A 5,484-nucleotide genomic window follows, 5' to 3' on the forward strand; every position below is an offset into this window, starting at 1 on the left:
CCTGAGTGCTTTTGTTTGCCGCCACAATTTGTGAAGAACAAGACCTGGGGGGGGGGAATAGAGTAAGAAGCAAAAGGAATGATAATTAAAAAAAAAAATAAAATCCCTAAACCCACAATCTTCATTTAGTCATTTATCTTCAAAACTGTAGTTCACCTCTATTCGTTAAAATCACAGGTCTGAAATATAGTTTCTGAAATAATGAATTATGGTAAATTATTAAAATCCCCAGATAAACTTTTCAGATAGTGGTTCTCCTATCATATTTTATGTGATAAGTGAAAAAGAAAAATATCGATTAGAGAAACACTACTCTTTGTCTAAGGCCATTCACAAGAACAAAATCAGAAACTGTACAAGAAAAACAAGTGTTGCTCCTAGCCTCTCAGTCAGTATGCTTAAAAGAATTAACAATACACAGGAAATCTTATTTCCTAGACAAATTTTCACCATGGTCACTGATTAGACTTACCTTCCTGAATTATTCCCAATAATTTCCTGAGTGAGGAACTGATATTTTGCTAGGATAAATTTCAGACAGCTTGCCATTAGATACTTACCACACACATTAGACCACCTTTATTGCACCTGCATGAATATATTTCAGGAAAAAAAAAAATACTTTGTGTGTTTTCTTGGCTAAATACACTACCACTTGAGGAAAAAAATGCTAAGATACCTCTTCTTGACAACATGCTATTGCAAAAATCATTCTTTGAAAATACTGCCCTATTGCTGCTTAAAATATATTCATCACTTTTAGTTTAAAGAAGTGCTCAGCTGAACTTATTACTAGTAACAATTATGTCAGAGACCTGTCAAAAAATACCAACTAACGAAAACACAGGACAGAATAGAAACTCCAGAGTTCAGCCTGAAATGAAGGATAACTTGAATGACCCAGGTGTATAGTACTATACACTTTTGCTATATGCAAAAGAGCTTTTTCAACTTTTGACCCACCTACACTCCCCCCTCCCCCCCCCCCTTCTTTTTTTCTTGTAATAAAAAAAGCCTTAATTTTCAACTATACTATAAAGAAAGGGGCATGGAAGCTTTGTTGCAGTTAGGGGAAACAAAAAAAAAGACAATCATAAAGGATGACACACTTGCAAGACTTAGAGGTAATGGAATAAGGCAGTAAGGTCAAGATTATTTCAGCCAAGATGTGACTTCATTTTGGCTATCTTTCAGTTCAACAGTACTGGTACACTACATACAAGCCAGCAACATCTCTACTTTTTCCCTCTTGAAACGTTAGAAAATAAATGTTACTGTAAATTATGAGAAAAGATTACATCTGATAGACTGCCACTACACATTAGAACCTCCCAATATAAATCTGCAAATTCCTTTGATTTTCATGAACCAAGTTCTAATGCAGCTGGTACCAGTGAAAAGTCTTCTTGGACGAAGTGCACACTGAGCATTTCCAGTAATTAGAAGTTGTAAAAAGTGAGAGAGAAACTGATGCAAGGCAAAGACTTGAAACCAGATAAGCAACTGTTCTTGGAAATAAACTCCAGGTATGATATTAAGAAAAATTCTGGAAACATCCACACCCAGTAATTAAATATCTCTTGGTAACATTACTGTACTACAAAGAGTAACCTTTAGTACCCTCTTTTCAAGACTTGAAACCCTATGTAAAGTTAGACAGCTGTGTCTGCAGGATTATGCTGAAAAAAGGAGGCTGCATGTCCAACTGCAAAGAGGAGTTGGCTTGCAGAAAGACAGACATGCTAACGACATCAGGAACTTACTCCTTTTTGCATCTATTAGAGAAAAAGATTAAATATTAACAACTCATTGTTATATTGTCTCAAACTCTTACTTACACTTGACCAACACTACATCTATGTTTTCCTGCCCTAATAAATTCTCTTACACACTCCTTCGTACACATTTTTTTCTTCTTCTGTGAAGGAGAATAGATTCACCATGCTTTACTACATAGCAAACTTTTTACATAACTATTTTATTAAACTAACATGTCCACAATATTTTTTGAACTGATTTCTAAGAAAAGAAAAAAAATACATATTTCAACTGATTGAAATAATTTAAAAGAAAAAAAAAAAATGAAATAGCAGAAATGCAAAAACTTTTGGTCGTATCATTAGAGTCTCCTGCTGTCTCACTTCTTACTTAAAATCTGGAAAATACATTGGCATAAAACAATAGTCATGTCCGTTTAATAGTTCCAAAAATTGCCCCACTGCTTATTTTCCATGTTCAATTTAAAAGTTCAGAAATAGCTTACAAACCATAGCTGGATCCTCAAAAACCTTCAACATTTCATTTTTCCTTTTCTTTCCTAATTTGGTGAACAGCTTCAAGAAGTTCACTAATACAGGAAGATATACTTTCAAACTTGTTGAGCTACCAAGCACTCTGCATTTTTTCATTTGATCCCACACAATTAAAACAGCAAGGTGGTATACTTATTACATTTTTACAGAGATTGATTCCCACAGAGACTTCAAAGACTTTTCCCCCCCTTACAGAGATATAATTATTCAAAACCCCAACTTTTTCTTTGCTGAGAAAGCCAAACTTTCCACATAGGAGCTTTTGCTGCTTTTCTGGGTAAAAATAACTATGTTCTAAAATTTTAAGTATTTATCCTCAAAATATAATTATTTTTGTTAAACAGTGAAGCATATTGTCACATCATTTTGACAATAATGTGTCAGAAAGGCTTCTGACAGAACTACCCATAGTATCCCTATAGCCAAATTTGTGAGAGATGGACTGGATAAGTGGACTATGATGGGGGTGGAAAATTGTCCAGACTGGTAGAATCAAAGGGATGTAATCAGCAGTACAAAATCCAACTGCCAATCAAGTACTAGTGGCATCCCTCAGGCTTCAATACCTGGGCTGAAACTGTTCAACAGCTTTGTTAACAACCTGGACAATAGGATAGAGTACAGGCAGCGGCCAATACACTGGAGGGCAGAACTGTTATTCAGAGGAATGTTGACAGGCTGGAGAAATGGGCTGACAAGAACCTGAGGAAGTTCAAAAAAAGCAAATGCAGAGTCCTGCATCTGGCATGGCATAACCCCACACAGCAGTACAGGCTAGGCAGTAACTGGCTAAAGAACAGCTTTAAAGAGACTTGACGGTCCTCATAGACAAGTTGAACATGAGTCATCAGTGCCCTTGCAGTGAAGGCCAAATACATAGCCAGGCAGAAGCGTGGCTACCAAGTGGAAAGAAGAAGTGACTACTCTCCCTATTCAGCACCCATGAGACCACATCTGGAGTATTGTGGCCCGTTTGGGACCCCCCCCAGTTTGAGACAGACACTGACATACTGCAGTGTGTTCAGTAGAGGCCACAAAGATAATCAGGGGGCTGGAACACATGACCAAAGAAGAGAAAAACTCGGAAAATATTCATAACCGGCTATACGTGAAGGAGTCACTCAAGGAAAATACCGAGTACGCTGTGACCATACTTACTTACATTAGTACCACAAATGCATGTATGATGCTGCTCTTTCACAAGCAAAAAACATAGTGATTTCATATGTATAAAGCATATACATATGTACTTCTTGCTTGTGCACCATTAACAAGTGCCAGGGAGCAGTAGAAATTGTACTCAACCAAAAAGTTGCTAAAATGTTAGGTTATAGGTTATAAATAATTAATATAATAATTATATAATAAATTATATATATTATTTTCTATTTTCTATATAGAATCATGAAAACTGAGTGGTAAAGCTATTAAGTACTAACACACTATTTTACTTAGAAAAAACACTAGAGCAGCTTAATTAATTCATTTTCATTACTGCAAACCAGTACCAAATGTATCAATTTTCCACATATTAACTCAATAGTTTAAAGCACAGCTAAACACTGATGCACAAAAAACCACAAGAGATACAAGTGATAAAATTCTACACTGAACAAACTAGCAAACACTAAATACAGTAACACTTCCAAATTCACAAAACTGAACCAGGTAAAGCTGATGAGATAAAACTGAATAAGCTTTTTCTTAAAGAAAGGGGGTTGCTTTTTTTTTTTTAATATCCTTCTATTATGTAGAAATACAGAAGACTAATTTGGGTATAATTTTAAAGCATAAATCACCAACTCTTAAAACTTTTAGCTGTCATTTTAATTTGTTAAGATTGATGAACAGTTGTAATCGATTTTGTGGAGTAGAAATCCTTTGAAGTGGCTGTACAGAAACAAACAATATATTTTGACAGCTATTCCCATAGCATCACTGTCCAGTAAGACCTACTGTTCCTCCCTCCTCCCCCAAAGCTGTTTAAAGCAGCTATATTTTTAGTCTGGCATATGATGAACTTTTTTTTTTCTTCCCCCAACTTTGCAAAGGACAGCAAAGTATTGATCTTATGTTATTTCAAGATTTTCTTTATGCAAGTATACCTTATTCTTTCTTTTTGACACAAGAAAAAAAAAATTGGTATACAAATTTGCATCCCAGCTGCCACTTGCCTATATTCCATTTAAAAAAAAAGTCTACTTCAAACAATTGTGCAGTGAAATTCAGGGCTTTGATTAAAAATTGTTAAAAAAGAAAAATCAATGTAAAATACTTATTGAAGCTGTGGTTGAAGGTGGATAATGTCACACATGGTGAGAACATCATACTGCCTACAAAATTTCTAATATTCTGTTCACCAATGGAAATCTAAGAAACATACTTTTAGGTCACTGACCCACCTGAAAGTAAAAACTGTTTTATAATTTGACATTTTCTACAGTAAATATTCGATTTTGAGCTCAAACTCAGGGAAAGTCTTATTAGACAAATCCCTTAATCCATGTCTAGGGAGGTGCAAGAAAAAGCTGGAAGGCAAAGTCACTTACAGTTGTACTCACAGAAGCACAAAACAACCCCTGTGTCACTCTGCCACACTTCTTAAAAATCATGTATTTCCTCAGAACTGCACAGAGCTTTAAGTCAGTAGTTGGACTGGCTGCAGCATAAGCTGATTTGGTCTGACTTAAAACATTCTTTACAAGGTCAAAACTACATATATTCTGTTTATTAACATAGCAAAGCTCAAACAAAAGTCCAAGGACATAACAGCTATGTTATGCTTAATGGTGCATGTGCATTCAATATTGTTAATTCCTTCATGCTCTTTGTTATTGTTATTTATAAGGATATGTGGCTTAAGGGGGGTTTGTCTGTCCTATATACATTCCAATTAATACTGTCAGAAATAAAGCTCTCGGCAGTTGCCCTGTCAGACAACTGGTAGGGCTTTCTCCTCTATACTACACCTGCCATGGCCAGAGATCCTCATCAGTACACAGCCCGCCACAGCCACAGCTTTTAGCATCACCTGCAGTGACACCGCTATGACTACCACTGTTTTATCTTACAAACAAAACAACAATGACAAACACCAAGACAGACCCATAACCAAAATCACTAGCTGTTGCCATTTTCAGTGTTAGAGCTGTCAATACCAACTAGTGCCTGG

The sequence above is a fragment of the Aptenodytes forsteri genome, unplaced genomic scaffold, assembly GCF_000699145.1.
Source record: "Aptenodytes forsteri isolate BGI_AS27 unplaced genomic scaffold, ASM69914v1 Scaffold371, whole genome shotgun sequence".
In the NCBI taxonomy this organism is placed as follows: Eukaryota; Metazoa; Chordata; class Aves; order Sphenisciformes; family Spheniscidae; genus Aptenodytes; species Aptenodytes forsteri.